The sequence below is a fragment of the Pseudophryne corroboree genome, chromosome 2, assembly GCF_028390025.1.
Source record: "Pseudophryne corroboree isolate aPseCor3 chromosome 2, aPseCor3.hap2, whole genome shotgun sequence".
NCBI lineage: Eukaryota > Metazoa > Chordata > Amphibia > Anura > Myobatrachidae > Pseudophryne > Pseudophryne corroboree.
In genome coordinates, this window is record NC_086445.1 from 251,727,588 (window position 1) to 251,750,655 (window position 23,068).

The 23,068-nt window shown below is 46.0% G+C and overlaps 1 pseudogene; it reads right to left on the bottom strand.

Annotated features, from left to right (window-relative positions):
- Positions 1 to 19,464: 19,464 nt before the first annotated feature.
- On the bottom strand, positions 19,465 to 19,583 carry LOC135051607 (5S ribosomal RNA; annotated as a pseudogene).
- Positions 19,584 to 23,068: the final 3,485 nt, after the last annotated feature.

The following is a 23,068-nucleotide window of genomic DNA, read 5'->3' on the forward strand; positions in this document are numbered from 1 at the left end:
AAACGCCCGTGCAAATGGATCCTTCGCACAAACCCATCGCTGAGCGGCGATCCGCTTTGTACCCGTGCGACGTGCCTATGCATTACAGTGCATACGCATGCACAGTTTAGACCTGATCACCCGCTGTACGAAAACGCAGCCTAGCAATCAGGTCTGAATTAGGCCCACAGATGTGTGTGCTCCAATTGATGAAGAATCAATCAGTGGCTACAGGTATTTCATGACTCTCATTGATGACGCCACAAGAATGGCACACGTGTACTTTCTTAAAGAGAAGAGTGAATTGGTCAACAAAATTGTGGAATACAAAAACCTGGTGGAGAATTAGGATCTTTAGGTTCAGACCTGTCTAAGATCAGTCAACGATGGAGAGTAAAGGTCCATACACACTTAACGATAAAATGAGCGACGTCGCTCATTTTCCCCCTCCTTGAGCGACGTCGCTCATTTTATCGTTAAGTGTGTATGCCGCCAGCGACGACCGATGCGCGGCCCCGCGGGTCGGCAACGATCGCCGCTGTCGGTAGGGCATGCATGAAGGATGTGGACTGTCGTCCACGACCTTCATGCAGGGCTGGCGGGGGCGTGACGTCACTGAGCGATATGAGCGGTCATATCGCTCAGTGCGTACAGGCGGCCGCCGACCGGCCGGCCCGGGAGGGGGAAACGTTAGACCATGCCGCTCACAGAGTGACATCGTCTAATGTGTATGGGCCTTTAGATAACAAAGTCTTAGCAGCATTCCTTAGGAAATATGGCATAAAGCACCAGCTAACAATTGCTTACACACCGGAACAGAATGGCGTGAGTGAGAGGGCAAACCGCACAATTGTTGAAAGAGCATGGACTATGATGCTGGCCTGGAAAAAAGTTTTGGGCAGAAGCAGTATCTACTGCAGTATACCAAAAGAATCGTTCACCTACAGTGGCCGTCAAAGGTAAAACGCCACTGGAGGCGTGGTCCAGGAAAAATCTAAGTGTCAGTCATCTTCTTGTCTTCGGGAATAAAGCTTTTGCACATATACCAAAGGAGAAAGGGAGAAAGCTAGATCCAAAATCCATAGACTGTATAATGCTCGGGTACTGCGACGAAAGCAAAGGATACAGTCTTTGGGATCTTACAAGTAAACGTCTTCTTAAATCCAGAGATGTGGTATTCTACGAGACAGCACCATTAACTGGAGCAGTGGAGCAACAAGAAAATGTATCATTGGATGTTTAGGCAGCAGAAAGTGTGTCTGAATCTGAGAGTGTCAAAGCAGACAAGTCAGGGAACAGAAGTTCCATGAGGAGCAACAAAAGTGATCCAGCCAAGAAATACAGTGAGGATTATGCAAACATAGCTTACTGTAAACCTAGAAACATATATGAAGCAAAGTCAAGCAGTGATTGGACAGAGTGGAAGTCAGCAATTGATACAGAGCTGTCAGCACTAAATGCTAACAGTACGTAGACTATGGTTGATAGACCAAGTGACCGTAAAACAATTAAAAACAAGTGAGTTTTCTGCAAGAAGTTGAAAGCAGACAGGACAGTAGCTCGTTACAAAGCCCGCCTTGTTGCCAAGGGCTATACCCAGAAGTATGGAATCGATTACGGATAGATCTACTCACCAGTCGCAAGGTATAGCACCTTAAGGTTAGTGATTGCTATTGCTACACTACATGATCTACTGTTATATCAGCTAGACTTTGATTCTGCATTCCTGAATGGAGAGTTAGTTGAGGAAATTTGCATGGAACCACCTGAACACTATGATATGGATATAGTCCAAACTGGGAAGGTTTGCCTCTTAAAGAAGTCACTATACAGCCTCAAACAAAGTGGTTATTGCTAGTATGTGAAGTTGGATGCAGTGCTTCTAGAATTGAACTTTGTTAGGTCAGAGACTGATCACTGCCTATATCATAAGACTATATAAGAAAAGTTGTTCATCATAGCTGTCTGTGTGGATGATTTACTTTTGGCAGGTCAAGAAAATCACATCACTGACGTGAAGCACCAGCTTAAACAAAGATTCAAGTTGAAAGATCTAGTCCCTGCAAATCATCTATTAGGTATAAAAATTGAACAAAACCTGGAAGAAGGCACTGTCACAATTGACCAACAAACATTCATTGAGGCAACAATTTCCAAATATGGAATGACAGATAAAAAAACAGTAAGTACTCCCATTGACAAAAGCACAAAGATGGTCAAGACCATGTCACCAAGTATCAAGAGGGAGATAGAGGAAATGCAAGAAATCCCTTATTAAAATGCTATTGGTACTGTAGTTTGTTGTATGCAAGTATTGGGACACGATCTGACATCACACATGCAGTAAGTCGAACAAGCCAGTTCGCAAATAATCCTGGAAGACAACACTGGATTGCAGTAAAGAGAATACTAAGGTACCTCAAAGGTACAAGTTCACTAAAGTTGAGATTTATCAGATCAACAGGTACCAGCTTAAAAGTATTCCGTTATGCCGACTGGGGGTCAGATGAGGATGATAGATGTTCTTATACTCGATAGCTGTTTGCACTAGTAGATGCATCCGTAAGCTGGGCAAGTAGGAAACAACCAACAGTTGCACTTTCTACAACAGAGTACATAGCGCTCACAGAAACTTCAAAGCGCTTTGGATAAGAGAGACTTCATGTGAATTAGGTCTTCTTTACCACAGTGAGATCATCAACATAAAGTGTGATAACAAGGGAGCAACTGATCTTTCTTGTAGCACAAAGCATCATGGATGGTCTAAGCACATTGCTATAAGACATCACTTCATCCGTGAGTTGGTGGAAAACAAGTCCGTCAATTTGGAGTATGTTGCAAGTGAAGAAAATATTGCCGATGTATTGACAAAAGGACACTTGTTACATGCACTCCTGATGGAATGTGGACTAGAAGTTAATGTTGATTTATTCTTACTGTTTTGCTTCACATTATTTTTTCGGTTACAGAAATGACTTTATTGATTTGTTTGATAAAATGTCATGTTCTTTAAATATGTGACCGGAGACAGTCTGTGCCTGTCTTCTTGTACATAGCAGTCTATGGCCGTATCCCCTAGTGTTAATCCCTAGTGCAAAGAGTCACTCAGAGGCGGAGCTATGTGATGTAATCCCTGCTCCTCCATCTTAGAGTTAGTGAGAGAGACTGAGTCCTTTGAGTGAGTGTAAGCGTGCAGAGCTGAGACCAGGAGCAGATCTCAACTATAGAGACTCACAGCGTTCCTTTGCATGCATCACGGCACCGGTGCTGACGCTGAGCCGGGAGCCGCATCTTCACTACAGCGGGAGTCATACTGCATGGCTGTGCAGTCCTCCGTCCATCACCACTGGAGACAACTCCTGATAAGTACCGCTACCACTGCTGTTACCTTGTATGATATAAGGGCCCCTAATTGCCTATATCAGTATTACATCTGAGTCACCTTTGTTCACTGAATAAACCTGCGTTACTGTTTAAGTCATTAAGTGTGTGGACTGACGTCACTGCACAAGGCAATTCCAATACACTCTGCCAACATATCCAGCCTGCACTGTATGCGAACTGCACTGTATCTGACCTGTACTGTGTGTCCTTCACTGTAACTTGCTCAATATATAACTGTGTGTCCCAAAGTATTCCGCACTACACCGCACAGGTACGGAACACTGGGGGTTATTCAGGTTTGATAGCAAACAAAAAAAAAGCAAGCAACTGGACAAAACCATGTTGCACTGCAGATGAGGCAGATGTAACATGTGCAGAAAGATTTAGATTTGGGTGGGTTATATTCATGCTTGCCTACTCTCCCGGAAGCTGCGGGAGGCTCCCGTTTTTTGGGGTAGCCCCACACTCCCCCGGAAGAGTAGTCAGGTCTCCTGCACCCTGCTCGCACCCTAGTGATGCGGGCAGGATGGAGAGATATTCTCCCATATTCAAGGGTCAGTGGGGTGGGGAAGGGGTTAAAATTACGCGAATTTGCATCATTTTAGCCCCGCCCCCTTCCCCACGAACCTGCGATTTGCTGTGTTTTCCCAATGTTGGAGTGGGGCTTGATGATGTCACAAGCCGCCCCCCGAAGTCATCTGCAGTGTCTCCTCTCCGGGCTTCCCCCGGAGAGGAGAAATTTAAAGTAGGCAAGTATGTTTATATCGTTTCTGTGCAGGGTAAATACTGGCTGCTTAATTTTAACACAGCAATTTAGAATTCTGTTTGAACTAGAGATGAGTGGGTTTGGTTCGTCGAGATCCGAACCCCCCCGAACTTCACATGGTTTTCACGGGTCCGAGGCAGCCTCGGTTCTTCCCGCCTTGCTCGGTTAACCCGAACGAGGTCGAACGTCATAATCCCGCTGTCGGATTCTCGCGAGATTCGTATTCCGTATAAAGAAACGCACGTCGCTACCATTTTCACTCGTTCATTGCAGATTGAGAGGAGAGGACGTGGCTATGTTCTCTGCCTGAAAAGCTCAATATCTGTGCTCAGTGTGCTGCATTGTGGTGACCACCAGTATATAGTAGTACAGTACAGTAGGCCATTGCTGTATCTTGCAGCTCCGTGTCAGACTCGGTTCTAGTATCCTGATCAGTGCTCAATCTGTGCTGCATTGTTGTGACCAGTATATATATAGTAGTACAGTGCTGCATTGTAGTGACCACCAGAATATAGTAATACAGTACAGTAGGCCATTGCTGTATCTTGCAGCTCTGTGTCAGACTCAGTTCTAGTATCCTGATCAGTGCTCAATCTGTGCTGCATTATTGTGACTAGTATATAGTAGTACAGTGCTGCATTGTGGTGACCACCAGTATATAGTAGTAAAGTACAGTAGGCCATTGCTGTATCTTGCAGCTCCGTGTCAGACTCAGTTCTAGTATCCTGATCAGTGCTCAATCTGTGCTGCATTGTTGTGACCAGTATATAGTAGTACAGTGCTGCATTGTGGTGACCACCAGTATATAGTAGTACAGTACAGTAGGCAATTGCTGTATCTTGTTGCTCTGTGTCACTTCTAGTATCCTGATCAGTGCTCAATATCTGTGCTGCATTGTGGTGACCACCAGTATATAGTAGTACAGTGCTGCATTGTGGTGACCACCAGTATATAGTAGTACAGTACAGTAGGCCATTGCTGTATCTTGCTGCTCTGTGTCACTTCTAGTATCCTGATCAGTGCTCAATATCTGTGCTCAGTGTCAGTGCTGCATTGTGGTGACTAAAAGTCCAGTGTCTTGTGCTGCATCTTGCTGCTGTAGGGTGCTGTGGCAGTGTCCTGTCACTGTGCATAGGTCATCATCATTCCAGTCACAGTGTTATCTGGTATCTATAGTGGTATCTAATTCCAGACATTACTGCCGTCTAATTCCAGATATATTACTGGCATATAATTCCACACATTAAAAAATGGAGAACAAAAATGTGGAGGGTAAAATAGGGAAAGATCAAGATCCACTTCCACCTAGTGCTGAAGCTGCTGCCACTAGTCATGGCAGAGATGATGAAATGCCATCAACGTCGTCTGCCAAGGCCGATCCCCAATGTCATAGTAGAGAGCGTGTAAAATCCAAAAAGCAAAAGTTCAGTAAAATGATGACCCAAAAATCAAAATTAAAATCAACTGAAGAGAAGCGTAAACTTGCCAATATGCCATTTACGACACGGAGTGGCAAGGAACGGCTGAGGCCCTGGCCTATGTTCATGGCTAGTGGTTCAGCTTCACATGAGGATGGAAGCACTCATCCTCCCGCTAGAAAATGAAAAGAGTTAAGCTGGCAAGAGCACAGCAAAGAACTGTGCGTTCTTCTAAATCACAAATCCCCAAGGAGAGTCCAATTGTGTCGGTTGCGATGCCTGACCTTCCCAACACTGGACGGAAAGAGGTGGCTCCTTCCACCATTTGCACGCCCCCTGCAAGTGCTGGAAGGAGCACCCACAGTCCAGTTCCTGATAGTCAAATTGAAGATGTCACTGTTGATGTAAACTCGATGAGGATATGGGTGTTGCTGACCCTGAGGATGAAATTGACAAGGAGGATTCTGATGGTGAGGTGGTTTGTTTAAGTCAGGCACCCAGGGAGACACCTTTTGTCCGTGGGATGAATATGGCCATTGACATGCCTGGTCAAAATACAAAAAAAATCACCTCTTCGGTGTGGAATTATTTTAACAGAAATGCGGACAACAGGTGTCAAGCCGTGTGTTGCCTTTGCCAAGCTGTAATAAGTAGGGGTAAGGACGTTAACCACCTAGGAACATCCTCCCTTATACGTCACCTGGAGCGCATTCATCAGAAGTCATTGACAAGTTAAAAAACTTTGGGTGACAGCGGAAGCAGTCCACTGACAACTAAATCCCTTCTTCCTCTTGTACCCAAGCTCCTGCAAACCACCCCACCAACTCCCTCAGTGTCAATTTCCTCCTTAGACAGGAACGCCAATAGTCCTGCAGGCCATGTCACTGGCAAGTCTGACGAGTCCTCTCCTAACTGGGATTCCTCCAATGGATCGTTGAGTGTAGCGCCTACTGCTGCTGGCGCTGCTGTTGTTGCTGCTGGGAGTCGATCGTCATCCCAGAGGGGAAGTCGGAAGACCACTTGTACTTCTTCCAATAAGCAATTGACTGTCCAACAGTCCTTTGCGAGGAAGATGAAATATCACAGCAGTCATCCTGTTGCAAAGCGGATAACTCAGTCCTTGACAACAATGTTGGTGTTAAACGTGCGTCCGGTATCCGCCGTTAGTTCACAGGGACTTAGAGATTTTCTTGAGGTAGTGTGTCCCCGGCACCAAATACCATCTAGGTTCCACTTCTCTAGGCAGGCGATACCGAGAATGTACACAGACGTCAAAAAAAGAGTCACCAGTGTCCTAAAAAATGCAGTTGTACCCAGTGTGCACTTAATCACGGACATGTGGACAAGTGGAGCAGGGCAGACTAAGGACTATATGACTGTGACAGCGCACTGGGTAGAAGTATTGCCTCCCGCAGCAACAACAGCAGCAGCGGCACCAGTAGCAGCATCTCGCAAATGCCAACTTGTTCCTAGGCAGGCTACGCTTTGTATCACCGCTTTCCAGAAGAGGCACACAGCTGACAATCTCTTACGGAAACTGAAGAACATCATCGCAGAATGGCTTACCCCAATTGGACTCTCCTGGGGATTTGTGACATCGGACAATGCCACCAATATTGTGCGTGCATTACATGTGGGTAAATTCCAGCACGTCCCATGTTTTGCACATACAATGAATTTGGTAGTGCAGAATTCTATAAAAAATGACAGGGGCGTAATGTAGATGCTGTCGGTGGCCCGAAGAATTGCGGGCCACTTTCGGCATTCAGCCACCGCGTGCCGAAGACTGGAACACCAGAAAACACTCCTGAACATGCCCTGCCATCAGCTGAAGCAAGAGGTGGTAACGAGGTGGAATTCATCCCTCTATATGCTTCAGAGGATGGAGGAGCAGCAAAAGGCCAATCAAGCCTATACATCTGCCTACGATATAGGCAAAGGAGGGGGAATGCACCTGACTCAAGCGCAGTGGAGAATGATTTCAACGTTGTGCAAGGTTCTCCAACCCTTTGAACTTGCCACACGTGAAGTCAGTTCAGACACTGCCAGCCTAAGTCAGGTCATTCCCCTCATCAGGCTTTTGCAGAAGCAGCTGGAGAGATTGAAGGAGGAGCTAAAACGGACCGATTCCGCTAGGCATGTGGGACTGGTGGATGGAGCCCTTCATTCGCTTAACCAGGATTCACGGGTGGTCAATCTGTTGAAATCAGAGCACTACATTTTGGCCACCGTGCTCGATCCTAGGTTTAAAGCCTACGTTGTATCTCTCTTTCCGGCAGACACTTGTCTGCAGATGCTCAAAGACCTGCTGGTGAGACACTTGTCAAGTCAAGCGGAACGTGACCCGCCAACAGTGACGTGCGGTGGGGTGAGGCAGGTGAGGCAGAGCCTTTCCTGTCATACTTACGTTTAAACCAGAGTTTTGATTGAATAAAGTATATGAAAAATGCTAATAATTTGTTTGAAATATCTTCTTTGCATTATTCTAGTAATTTTTATAGCCCAAACTCTGGAGTAAAAAGTCTATGGCAGGTGAGGCAGTGCCTCACCTGTCTATCTTTTCTGCACATCTCTGATCAAAACTCACCAAATTTCCAGGAGTTTATACTGCTGTACCTGTGTATAATGCCCAAATGTACCCTTTGGCTTTTATATTGCATGGAAATCTGGCTCTGGGGTTAGCCAGTGCCTCCTGAGCCATTTAGCTCCCCGCACGTCCCTGCCCGCCAACAGCTCCTCCTTCATTTTCTACCGCTACTGGAGCTGCCAGGAAAAGGATCACATTTCCAAAACCACCCGCTGGCGGTGATGCAGGGCAGTCAGGAGCAAGTGCTGACATCTGGTCCGGACAGAAGGACCTGCCAACGATTACTGACATGTCGTCTACTGTCACTGCATATGATTCTGTCACCATTGAAAGAATGGTGGAGGATTATATGAGTGACAGCATCCAAGCAGGCATGTCAGACAGTCCGTACGTATACTGGCAGGAAAAAGAGGCAATTTGGAGGCCCTTGCATAAACTGGCTTTATTTTACCTAAGTTGCCCCCCCCCTCCAGTGTGTACTCTGAAAGAGTGTTTAGTGCAGCCGGTCACCTTGTCAGCGATCGGCGTAGGAGGTTACTTCCAGAAAATGTGGAGAAGATGATGTTCATCAAAATGAATTATAATACATTCCTACGTGGAGACATTTACCAGCAATTGCCTCCAGAAATTACACAGGGACCTGTGATGGTGGATTCCAGTGGGGACGAATTAATACTCTGTGAGGAGGGGGATGTACACAGTGAAAGGGATGAGGAATCGGACGATGAGGAGGAGGTGGACATCTTGCCTCTGTAGAGCCAGTTTGTGCAAGGAGAGATTGATTGCTTCTTTTTTGGTGGGGGCCCAAACCAACCAATCATTTCAGCCACAGTCGTGTGGCAGACCCTGTCGCTGAAATGATGGGTTTGTTAAAGTGTGCATGTCCTGTTTATACAACATAAGGGTAAGTGGGAGGGCCCAAGAACAATTCCATCTTGCACCTCCTTTTTTTTATTTATTTTTATCTTTGCATCATGTGCTGTTTGGGGACTATTTTTTTAAGTGCCATCCTGTCTGACACTGCAGTGCCACTTCTAGATGGGCCAGGTGTTTGTGCCGCCCACTTGGGTCGCTTAGCTTAGTCATCCAGCGACCTTGGTGCAAATTTTAGGACTAAAAATAATATTGTGAGGTGTGAGGTGTTCAGAATAGACTGGAAATGAGTGGAAATTATGGTTACTGAGGTTAATAATACTATAGGATCAAAATTACCCCCAAATTCTATGATTTAAGCTGTTTTTGAGGGTTTTTTTAAAAAAAACCACCCGAATCTAAAACACACCCGAATCCGACAAAAAATTTTAAGGGAGGTTTTGCCAAAACGCGTCCGAATCTAAAACACAGCCGCGGAACCGAATCCAAAATCAAAACACAAAACCCAAAAAATGTCCGGTACACATCTCTAGTTTGAACACACTCCACCCAAATATAACTCTCTCTGCACATGTTACAACTACCTCACCTGCAGTGAAACATGGTTTTGCCTAGTTGTGTGACTTTTTGGTTTGCTTACAAACCTGAATGAGGCCCACTGTTCTAGTGGTTGGGGAAATTTAGGGAGCTACTCAACAAAAAGGCTGATTGATTAGGGGTTTACATGGGCACAGAGTGCCAGTCATCAGTGACCCGGGGGCCCCATAAGGGAAGTACAGATTGAGTACTGAGAACAGGCATGTGCTGGGGGCATGTGCACTCGTGTAGGGAGCATCCACGTCTGCTGTTTCTATTTTACACATAGTTTACGTTATTTTTCTTTGCTGTTATCTAACTACTACTACTTTTGAGTTTTGAGCAATGATATTTCACAGATAATTCTTAGTAAATTTATGTGGTGTATTGTTTTCTATTGAAAGTACTTGCAAGTTGGTCTCATTGGTTCTGCTAATACATTACTAATTTGAAAAACATTTTTAAACAGAAATAACTCTTGTGTGTTTGTGCCTCTACTCTGCTGCTTAGTTTAGACAGCCAGAAAGGTTATGTTGGTGAACAATGGCCCTCATTCCGAGTTGTTCGCTCGCTAGCTGCTTTTAGCAGCATTGCACACGCTAGGCCGCCGCCCTCTGGGAGTGTATCTTAGCTTAGCAGAATAGCGAACGAAAGATTAGCAGAATTGCTAATAAATATTTCTTTGCAGTTTCCGAGTAGCTCCAGACCTACTCACAGATTGCAATCACCTCAGTCCGTTTAGTTCCTGGTTTGGCGTCACAAACACGCCCTGCGTTCGACCAGCCACTCCCCCGTTTCTCCAGACACTCCCGCGTTTTTCCCTGAAATGCCTGCGTTTTTTAGCACACTCCCGGAAAATGCTCAGTTACCACCCAGAGACGTCCCTTTCCTGTCAATCATTCACCGATCAGCAGAGCGACTGAAAAGCGCAGCAGAATCCACAGCAAATCTACTAAGTTTTTAGTTAAATAACTAAGCGCATGCGCCCTGCGTGCCTTGCGCATGCGCATTTTGCAACAAATCGCAGCATAGCGAAAATCGGCAACGAGCGAACAACTCGGAATGACCCCCAATATTGCAAGCTGTGAGGGGGTCAATATTGAATGGAAATGAATGAAAATTCATGTTATTGGGGTTAATACTGTAAGAACAAGAGAAGGTCCAAATTAGCTGTTTTTATCAATAAAAAAACAACACAGATCCAAAACCAAAACCAAAACATGTGGAGGTGGTTTTAGCAAAACCAAAACATGAAGTTAATACAGATCCAAAACAAAAAAACAGGGCTTGGCACTAGAGATGTGCACTGGAAATTTTTCGGGTTTTGTGTTTTGGTTTTGGATTCGGTTCCGTGGCCGTGTTTTGGGTTCGAACGCGTTTTGGCAAAACCTCACCGAATTTTTTTTTGTCGGATTCGGGTGTGTTTTGGATTCGGGAGTTTTTTAAAAAAAAACCTAAAAAACAGCTTAAATCATAGAATTTGGGGGTCATTTTGATCCCAAAGTATTATTAACCTCAATAACCATAATTTCCACTCATTTTCAGTCTATTCTGAACACCTAACACCTCACAATATTATTTTTAGTCCTAAAATTTGCACCGAGGTCGCTGGATGACTAAGCTCAGCGACCCAAGTGGCCGACACAAACACCTGGCCCATCTAGGAGTGGCACTGCAGTGTCACGCAGGATGGCCCTTCCAAAAAACACTCCCCAAACAGCACATGACGCAAAGAAAAAAAGAGGCGCAATGAGGTAGCTGTATGACTAAGCTCAGCGACCCAAGTGGCCGACACAAACACCTGGCCCATCTAGGAGTGGCACTGCAGTGTCACGCAGGATGGCCCTTCCAAAAAACACTCCCCAAACAGCACATGACGCAAAGAAAAAAAGAGGCGCAATGAGGTAGCTGTGTGAGTAAGCTAAGCGACCCTAGTGGCCGACACAAACACCTGGCCCATCTAGGAGTGGCACTGCAGTGTCAGGCCGGATGGCCCTTCCAAAAAATACTCCCCAAACAGCACATGACGCAAAGAAGAAAAAAAAGAGGCGCAATGAGGTAGCTGTGTGACTAAGATAAGTGACCCTAGTGGCCGACACAAACACCTGGCCCATCTAGGAGTGGCACTGCAGTGTCACGCAGGATGGCCCTTCCAAAAAACACTCCCCAAACAGCACATGACGCAAAGAAAAAAAGAGGCGCAATGAGGTAGCTGTGTGAGTAAGCTAAGCGACCCTAGTAGCCGACACAAACACCTGGCCCATCTAGGAGTGGCACTGCAGTGTCAGGCCGGATGGCCCTTCCAAAAAATACTCCCCCAACAGCACATGACGCAAAGAAGAAAAAAAAGAGGCGCAATGAGGTAGCTGTGTGACTAAGATAAGCGACCCTAGTGGCCGACACAAACACCGGGCCCATCTAGGAGTGGCACTGCAGTGTCACGCAGGATGGCCCTTCCAAAAAACACTCCCCAAACAGCACATGACGCAAAGAAAAATGAAAGAAAAAAGAGGTGCAAGATGGAATTGTCCTTGGGCCCTCCCACCCACCCTTATGTTGTATAAACAGGACATGCACACTTTAACAAACCCATCATTTCAGTGACACGGTCTGCCACACGACTGTGACTGAAATGACGGGTTGGTTTGGACCCCCACCAAAAAAGAAGCAATTAATCTCTCCTTGCACAAACTGGCTCTACAGACGCAAGATGTCCTCCTCATCATCATCCTCCGATTCATCACCGTGTACATCCCCCTCCTCACAGATTATCAATTCGTCCCCACTGGAATCCACCATCACAGCTCCCTGTGTACTTTGTGGAGGCAATTGCTGCTGGTGAATGTCTCCATGGAGGAATTGATTATAATTCATTTTAATGAACATCATCTTCTCCATATTTTCTGAAAGTAACCTCGTACGCCGATTGCTGACAAGGTGAGCGGCAGCACTAAACACTCTTTCGGAGTACACACTTGTGGGAGGGCAACTTAGGTAGAATAAAGCCAGTTTGTGCAAGGGCCTCCAAATTGCCTCTTTTTCCTGCCAGTATACGTACGGACTGTCTGACGTGCCTACTTGGATGCCGTCACTCATATAATGCTCCACCATTCTTTCAATGGTGAGAGAATCATATGCAGTGACAGTAGACGACATGTCCGTAATCGTTGTCAGGTCCTTCAGTCCGGACCAGATGTCAGCATCAGCAGTCGCTCCAGACTGCCCTGCATCACCGCCAGCGGGTGGGCTCGGAATTCTGAGCCTTTTCCTCGCACCCCCAGTTGCGGGAGAATGTGAAGGAGGAGATGTTGACAGGTCGCGTTCCGCTTGACTTGACAATTTTCTCACCAGCAGTTCTTTGAACCCCTGCAGAGTTGTGTCTGCCGGAAAGAGAGATCCAACGTAGGTTTTAAATCTAGGATCGAGCACGGTGGCCAAAATGTAGTGCTCTGATTTCAACAGATTGACTACCCGTGAATCCTTGTTAAGCGAATTAAGGGCTCCATCCACAAGTCCCACATGCCTAGCGGAATCGCTCAGTGTTAGCTCCTCCTTCAATGTCTCCAGCTTCTTCTGCAAAAGCCTGATGAGGGGAATGACCTGACTCAGGCTGGCAGTGTCTGAACTGACTTCACGTGTGGCAAGTTCAAAAGGTTGCAGAACCTTGCACAACGTTGAAATCATTCTCCACTGCGCTTGAGACAGGTGCATTCCACCTCCTATATCGTGGTCAGTTGTATAGGCTTGAATGGCCTTTTGCTGCTCCTCCAACCTCTGAAGCATATAGAGGGTTGAATTCCACCTCGTTACCACTTCTTGCTTCAGATGATGGCAGGGCAGGTTCAGGCGTTTTTGGTGTTGCTCCAGTCTTCTGTACGTGGTGCCTGTACGCCGAAAGTGTCCCGCAATTCTTCTGGCCACCGACAGCATCTCTTGCATGCCCCTCTCGTTTTTTAAATAATTCTGCACCACCAAATTCAAGGTATGTGCAAAACATGGGACGTGCTGGAATTTGCCCATATTTAATGCACACACAATATTGCTGGCGTTGTCCGATGCCACAAATCCACAGGAGAGTCCAATTGGGGTAAGCCATTCTGCGATGATCTTCCTCAGTTGCCGTAAGAGGTTTTCAGCTGTGTGCGTATTCTGGAAAGCGGTGATACAAAGCGTAGCCTGCCTAGGAAAGAGTTGGCGTTTGCGAGATGCTGCTACTGGTGCCGCCGCTGCTGTTCTTGCGGCGGGAGTCAATACATCTACCCAGTGGGCTGTCACAGTCATATAGTCCTGAGTCTGCCCTGCTCCACTTGTCCACATGTCCGTGGTTAAGTGGACATTGGGTACAACTGCATTTTTTAGGACACTGGTGAGTCTTTTTCTGAGGTCTGTGTACATTTTCGGTATCGCCTGCCTAGAGAAATGGAACCTAGATGGTATTTGGTACCGGGGACACAGTACCTCAATCAAGTCTATAGTTGGCTCTGCAGTAATGATGGATACCGGAACCACGTTTCTCACCGCCCAGGATGCCAAGGCCTCAGTTATCCGCTTTGCAGCAGGATGACTGCTGTGATATTTCATCTTCCTCGCAAAGGACTGTTGGACAGTCAATTGCTTGGTGGAAGTAGTAAAAGTCGTCTTACGACTTCCCCTCTGGGATGACCATCGACTCCCAGCAGCAACAACAGCAGCGCCAGCAGCAGTAGGCGTTACACTCAAGGATGCATCGGAGGAATCCCAGGCAGGAGAGGACTCGTCAGAATTGCCAGTGACATGGCCTGCAGGACTATTGGCATTCCTGGGGAAGGAGGAAATTGACACTGAGGGAGTTGGTGGTGTGGTTTGCGTGAGCTTGGTTACAAGAGGAAGGGATTTACTGGTCAGTGGACTGCTTCCGCTGTCGCCCAAAGTTTTTGAACTTGTCACTGACTTATGATGAATGCGCTGCAGGTGACGTATAAGGGAGGATGTTCCGAGGTGGTTAACGTCCTTACCCCTACTTATTACAGCTTGACAAAGGCAACACACGGCTTGACACCTGTTGTCCGCATTTCTGTTGAAATACTTCCACACCGAAGAGCTGATTTTTTTGGTATTTTCACCAGGCATGTCAATGGCCATATTCCTCCCACGGACAACAGGTGTCTCCCCGGGTGCCTGACTTAAACAAACCACCTCACCATCAGAATCCTCCTTGTCAATTTCCTCCCCAGCGCCAGCAACACCCATATCCTCCTCATCCTGGTGTACTTCAACACTGACATCTTCAATCTGACTATTAGGAACTGGACTGCGGGTGCTCCTTCCAGCACTTGCAGGGGGCGTGCAAATGGTGGAAGGCGCATGCTCTTCACGTCCAGTGTTGGGAAGGTCAGGCATCGCAACCGACACAATTGGACTCTCCTTGTGGATTTGTGATTTCGAAGAACGCACAGTTCTTTGCTGTGCTTTTGCCAGCTTAAGTCTTTTCATTTTTCTAGCGAGAGGCTGAGTGCTTCCATCCTCATGTGAAGCTGAACCACTAGCCATGAACATAGGCCAGGGCCTCAGCCGTTCCTTGCCACTCCGTGTGGTAAATGGCATATTGGCAAGTTTACGCTTCTCCTCCGACAATTTTATTTTAGATTTTTGAGTCCTTTTTTTACTGATATTTTGTGTTTTGGATTTTACATGCTCTGTACTATGACATTGGGCATCGGCCTTGGCAGACGATGTTGATGGAATTTCATCGTCTCGGCCATGACTAGTGGCAGCAGCTTCAGCACGAGGTGGAAGTGGATCTTGATCTTTCCCTATTTTTGGAACCTCAACATTTTTGTTCTCCATATTTTAATAGGCACAACTAAAAGGCACCTCAGGTAAACAATGGAGATGGATAGATACTAGTATACTTATGGATGACGAGTGACTGACGACACAGAGGTAGCTACAGCCGTGGACTACCGTACTGCGTCTGCTAGTATAGAGATGATAATGATATAAAAAATATATATATATCACTACTGCAGGTATATATAATATAATGACGGACCTGCTGGACACTGTCAGCAGACTCCTAAACTACTAGTATGAAGAAGATAGAAAAAAAAAACCACCACAGGTAGGTATACAATTATGGACGAGCACTGACGACACAGAGGTAGCTATAGCCGTGGACTACCGTACTGCGTCTGCTAGTATAGAGATGATAATGATATAAAAAATATATATATATCACTACTGCAGGTATATATAATATAATGAAGGACCTGCTGGACACTGTCAGCAGACTCCTAAACTACTAGTATGAAGAAGATAGAAAAAAAAAACCACCACAGGTAGGTATACAATTATGGACGAGCACTGACGACACAGAGGTAGCTACAGCCGTGGACTACCGTACTGCGTCTGCTAGTATAGAGATGATAATGATATAAAAAATATATATATATCACTACTGCAGGTATATATAATATAATGACGGACCTGCTGGACACTGTCAGCAGACTCCTAAACTACTAGTATGAAGAAGATAGAAAAAAAAACCCACCACAGGTAGGTATACAATTATGGACGAGCACTGACAACACAGAGGTAGCTACAGCCGTGGACTACCGTACTGCGTCTGCTAGTATAGAGATGATAATGATATAAAAAATATATATATATATCACTACTGCAGGTATATATAATATAATGACGGACCTGCTGGACACTGTCAGCAGACTCCTAAACTACTAGTATGAAGAAGATAGAAAAAAAAAACCCACCACAGGTAGGTATACAATTATGGACGAGCACTGACGACACAGAGGTAGCTACAGCCTTGGACTACCGTACTGCGTCTGCTAGTATAGAGATGATAATGATATAAAAAATATATATATATCACTACTGCAGGTATATATAATATAATGACGGACCTGCTGGACACTGTCAGCAGACTCCTAAACTACTAGTATGAAGAAGATAGAAAAATAAAACCACCACAGGTAGGTATACAATTATGGACGAGCACTGACGACACAGAGGTAGCTACAGCTGTGGACTACCGTACTGCGTCTGCTAGTATAGAGATGATAATGATATAAAAAATATATATATATCACTACTGCAGGTATATATAATATAATGACGGACCTGCTGGACACTGTCAGCAGACTCCTAAACTACTAGTATGAAGAAGATAGAAAAAAAAACCCCACCACAGGTAGGTATACAATTATGGACAAGCACTGACGACACAGAGGTAGCTACAGCCGTGGACTACCGTACTGCGTCTGCTAATATAGAGATGATAAAGATGATAGAGATGAACAAAAAAAATATAACACTACTGCAGGTAAATATTTATATAATATAATGAATGACGGACCTGCTGGACACTGTCAGCAGAATGCGTTTATAGAATAGAAAAAAAAAACACCACAGGAGTGTTTAACTTTTTCAGGCAGACAATATACTGGTGGTCACTGGTCAGTCACACTGGCAGCAAAAGTGTGCACTGTACTCCTGCTATAACTGCACCCCAGTCTCCCCCACAATTCAGCTGTGTGAGCAGTGAGCACTCAGCACAGTCAGATATACATATAGATGATATTATCATGCAGCACACTGAGGCTGAGCACAGATATGGTATGTGACTGTGTATCGTTTTTTTTCAGGCAGAGAACGGATTATATTAAATAATAAATAAAACTGGTGGTGGTCAGTCACTAGTAACTATCAGCAAAACTCTGCACTCTGAGTACTCCTAATGCTCCCCAAAATTACTAAGTAATCAACTCAAGTGTCTCTATCTATTCTAACGGAGAGGACGCCAGCCACGTCCTCTCCCTATCAATCTCAATGCACGTGTGAAAATGGCGGCGACGCGCGGCTCCTTATATAGAATCCGAGTCTCGCGATAACGAGCCTCGCGAGAATCCGACAGCGGGATGATGACGTTCGGGCGCGCTCGGGTTAGCCGAGCAAGGCGGGAAGATCCGAGTCTGCCTCGGACCCGTGTAAAAAGGCTGAAGTTCGGGGGGGTTCGGATTCCGAGGAACCGAACCCGCTCATCTCTACTTGGCACACATCTCTAGTTATCGCTCAGTGTGGCCGGCCTCAACATCTCCTCTATTAAACAGTGCAGTTGCAATGACATTCTCCCTCCGAGCAGTAAATCTATGAGTGCCATCACATTTCCCTTCTTCCACTTTACATGCCGACTCAGTATTATGAACAGTGGGGGGTCATTCCGAGTTGTTTGCTCGTTGCCGATTTTAGCTGTGCTGCGATTTGTTGCAAAATGCGCATGCGCAAGGCATGCATGGCGCATGCGCTTAGTTATTTAACTAAAAACTTAGCAGTTTTGCTGTGGATCCTGCGGCACTTTTCAATCGCATTGCTGATCGGTGAATGATTGTCAGGAAAGGGGCGTTTCTGGGTGGTAACTGAGCGTTTTCCGGGAGTGTGCTACAAACGCAGGCATGTCAGGGAAAAACGCCGGAGTGTCTGGAGAAACGGGGGAGTGGCTGGCCGAACGCAGGGCGTGTTTGTGACGTCAAACCAGGAACTAAACGGACTGAGGTGATCGCAATCTGTGAGTAGGTCTGGAGCTACTCAGAAACTGCAAAGAATTATTTAGTAGCAGTTCTGCTAATCTTTCGTTCGCTATTCTGCTAAGCTAAGATACACTCCCAGAGGGCGACGGCTTAGCGTGTGCACTGCTGCTAAAAGCAGCTAGCGAGCGAACAACTCGGAATGAGGACAGTGTGTATCTCAATGTGTACTTGAAGCTACAAGTCCTGGCAGCCCTGCTCCATGCTGCCTGTACAGAAGAACTGAAAGGCGGTCACGGGTGACTTGCTATACACAGGAGATGCAGTGCTGTGTGATTTATAGACACATCTCCTAGATACTGATCTCCCCACAATGTGCCACACTGTCAGCTGCTCACAGAACCTGCAGGATAAAAAAGGTCACAATCTTTGTGTTTCTGGGGAACGTCTGTAATGATTTACTAGAGCTACCACATATACAGATAGTATAAATGAATATATCTCTCCTCCAAATTGTCCCTTTTATGAGTAGCTCCAGAGTAGCCATCATGGGGAAGGGGGGCTAAGGGACATATAATACCCAGGGGCCCCGCCGTGACCACCAGATATTTACATTTTTTAACACTTTATTAAAACGTATTATCTAAATATTGCTTTTATTAAGGGAGGGTTAGATAGAGTAGTATTGTCATGTTTAGAATTCTAAGGGGCATGTGACGCTAGTAAGTACTGTGGAAGATAATATAATGCTCTTTTTCTGGGCAGCACGTTATTCCTTTGTGTCCACTAGGACAGTGTGGGACTAAAAGGGAGCCTTTTCAGTTTCAATTGCACTGAACTGATGCCATTTTTTTTTTCTGTTTTCTTGTGTTTTTTTAGCTTGTCCTGCTGTTCTGTAAACACAGTTTTATGTATCTGGCAGTTTGAAAAAAAATCCAGGCATCCATTTTCAACTTCCTGAAAAAAGAGCTGATTTATGTATAGACACAAAAACCAAAAGAAAAAGACTATATGTCTATTCTGGGGCACACTTGGTTGAATCATACAAAACAATATATCTATTAAAATATAACTTTTATTATAATCACTTTAAAAATGGGTGGAGAACGACAATATATCTAAATTCACATAAAGATATGAGTTATGGCGTATTAGCTCAATGAGCGAAAATATGTCTATTATGAATCTCTTTATCCTGGTGAGTCAAATTGTTCACCTATCCAATATGGGAGATAAATTATAGGAAAGAGAATGTTCACCAGGCTCTAACCCCTAACACATGCATTGTGCCCCTATGTTCTTTAAATTATTTTTGTTTCAAGGGGATTCCAAGCCCTGTGCCACAGGTTTTGATAAAAATACCTACAGTACCTGGTATTCTCTGGTGGTCTCCCACCCAGGTACTGACCAGGCCCCACCGTGCTTGGCTTCCAAGATCAGACGAGATTGGGCATACTCAGTGTGGTTTGACCGCAAGTGAATATATCATACCTAGTGGCACTGGGAGCCCAAAAAACTTCAACAAAAAGTCCCAATAAAATGTGAATGCTCAATACAACAATTTTGTCTCAGTGAAGATTAACGATTCTGACAGTGGAGTGGTGCAAATTCTCTGCTTGTTAGTAGAGAGTCAGGTCTAGAATTCCAACCACTTCTGCTTTTTTAACATCTGCCAAAGCATCAAATGAAAAATTGAGAGAGAGTGGCTGGAAAAAGACACCATTCTGAAGGAAGAAAGAGGAACACTTCTGCTGTCCTGCTGTATAGCAGACTTTTGCTCTAATTACATTTAGCATTGCAGAGCCCAACAGATGCTCAGCAGGATGAGAGAGAGTTCCAGAGACACCATAATGATGGGAACCTTTTGAGGAAAATCAGTGATGTAGGAGAAGCTGAACGCTCCAAATGGGGAAGCTGGTAATAAAACTGTATTATAAATCAAGTATGTGGCCCTGTTCTGATATCGTAGGTGTACTACTCCGTGAAAACAATTATAGAGCATAAATAGAACATAAATGGAGCTGTTCATAGATCAAATATGAGGCGCTGTTCTGCTGTCATGGGTATACTAGTTCTTGAAAGCATTTATCCAGCTCATGTATAGTACTTATGCAGAGCCGGCCCTAACCAATATGATGCCCTAGGCAAGATTTTGGCTGGTGCCCCCTAGCACCGCCACTTGTTCTGCAGGAGATGCCTGGCATGAGTCATCTGGCAGCTCTGCTAACGTCTGGCGCCTTTTGTTTCTGAAAATGCATCTTATTTGCATTACTATGTGGCTAGGATGCACAAGCAGCTTCTACTGATTAAAATAATATGCAGCATGCCTATATTCTGTGTGTGAGTGCGGCTGTATCTGCATACGAAATGCTACACTACAGTGATTTCCAGGAATACAGTGCAATGTAGTATTTTGTATGTAGATACAGCCGCAGTCACATACAGAATATAGGCATGCCGCATATCATTTTAATCAGCAGAAGCTGCTGGTGCCCTTAAGCATACCAAATGCCCTAGGCATTTGCCTAGTTTGCCTATGCCTAAGGCCGGCTCTGTACTTATGTACCCCCCTCAGGGTCCAGCTGTGACATTCAATAAGCGGTGGAATAAATTCACTATTACAGCTGAGTAGCTATCAGTAATGTAGGAGAAGCTTATCACTCCAAATGAGGGAGCTAGTAAAATCTGTATTATAAATCAGGTGTGCGACACTATTCTGATATTATTTATTTATTATCCTTTATTTATATGGCGCCACAAGGGATCCGCAGCTCCCATTACACAGTACATAATAAAATGAGCAAACAAGAAAACCACACTTACAGTACAGGACAAAATAGGACAGGTATAGAAAACCCGGGGTTAGGTGCCATCAAAGGGAGTAAGGAGTATAAGATAGTGTAAGTAATAAAAGGAAAGGCACATGAGGAAAGAAGTCCCTGCTCCTGCGAGCTTACAATCTAAAAGGATGTCATAGACGTACTACTCCTTGAAAGCAATTTTAAAACACAGATAGAACGGGGCGTGGCCTAGCTGGAGCTGCAGCAAGACGTGCTTTGGAGGAGCTCCTGCTTCTAAGATCTCCTCTGGCCATAACTATTTGGGGTAGCTGGAAAACTTCCCCCTCAACAACAGCCTACACTGCCCTGGGACCCCTAGGCGTGAGCTGCGGAGCCGGGAGGTCCGTTACTGGGCCTCTGCGGGTTGCGGCCTACGCCGGCCCCTGAATCCCCGGGCTCAATTTCTATAACACCCCGGCTGCGGGCCCGCGATCGGCGGAGGAAACACCGGCCCTTCCCTACACGCCCTCTGCTGAATACCTGGTCCCCTGGGCTCCGTGGACCAGCGCCTGCTGAGCGGACGAGTTCCCCCTGGCAACCGGGACGGAGAGCGCGGGAGCCGGAGGCGGCGGTGGGAGCCTGAAGGTGGGTGTGCGGCTGGCGGCGTCTGGGCGGCACCCGGCGCAGTGATCCCCAGAGCGGAGGCAGAGGCACAGCTGGCCCCCTGGACCCGGGCAGCGGCGGTGGGTGCCCAGTCAGAGAGCAGGGGTGAGATAGACACCTCATACATAAGAGGAGTCGGGTCTCCCCTGGGTCCCCCCCCTCCCCCCCTGCTCCTAGGTGGTGGAGGAGAGGAAGGCCCCACTGAATATAAGGTGACCTGGCTGATTCCCCTGTACAGTTGTTATCCTGCACAGCTGTTCACAAAGCTGGACCCCTCTCCTCTTTACAAATTCTATGTACAGCCCCCCCCTGCGGAGTACCTCTGTCCCCCAATTTATCACATTATATCACATCTCCTACTGCATTGTGGCTGGCTGCTGGCCTGGAGGCTCCATCTAGTGTTCATTCTGATATACTACACTCCCCCAGGAAGGGAGGCTCTGCTCACACATGATGGCTGCGATTTGATTTGATTACTACTTCTCCCTCCACCGTCCCGGCCCGGGATGTGCACCAATTGGTAACTCAACGTGTGGAACCCTCGCTCGCAACACTTGCACTTTTGACAGTTCCCCTAGATCATCCTGACTTCTGTTATGGCTCCCAAGCGTCAGAAAGCCTCCAAATCTGTATCACAAATATCATTCTTTAAATCTTCCCCTCAACCTCCTAAAAAAATGGGAGATAAACCTCAGATGAAGAAGGCAGACCCTTCACCTCCACCTCTTCCCTCCGACATATCTCCTCCGAGACAGCCCCCCCCATCCATGGAAGCTGTCAATGACTCTGATGCGTTAACAGTGGGTACAATGAAATTGCTCATGTCGCAATTTAAATCAGACATCGCTGCAGAGTTTCGCTCCGCCCTCCTGGCATGTCAGCAATCTGTCGACGAGATAGGTGAGCGTACCAACCATCTGGAAACGAAAATGGAGGAGGTGGTGGGGTCCCACAACCAATTATTGGATTCCCACGATGGCCTAGAGCACAGGTTCTCAAACTCGGTCCTCAGGACCCCACACAGTGCATGTTTTGCAGGTCTCCTCACAGAATCACAAGTAAAATAATTAGCTCCACCTGTGGACCTTTTAAAATGTGTCAGTGAATAATGAATACACCTGTGCACTTGCTGGGTTACCTGCAAAACATGCACTGTGTGGGGTCCTGAGGACCGAGTTTGAGAACCACTGGCCTAGAGGATGAGGTGCATAAACTTAGAGATAAGATCGCAGATCTCGAGGACAGATCTAGACAAAGCAATATTAAACTACGAGGGGTCCCTGAGGAGATATCTAACAGTAGCCTTCATGATTTCGCTGTTAACCTGTTCGGTAAACTCCTACCGCAGGCCACATCGGCTGATCTCCTTATTGACAGGATCCACAGACTTCCTAAAGCCAGAGCAGCCCCGGCCCACGCTACAAGGGATGTTTTGATGAAAATGCACTATTTTCATATTAAAGAGGCAATCCTTAAAGCATCAAGACCATCATCAGATACAGCAAAGGCTCTTGGGGACA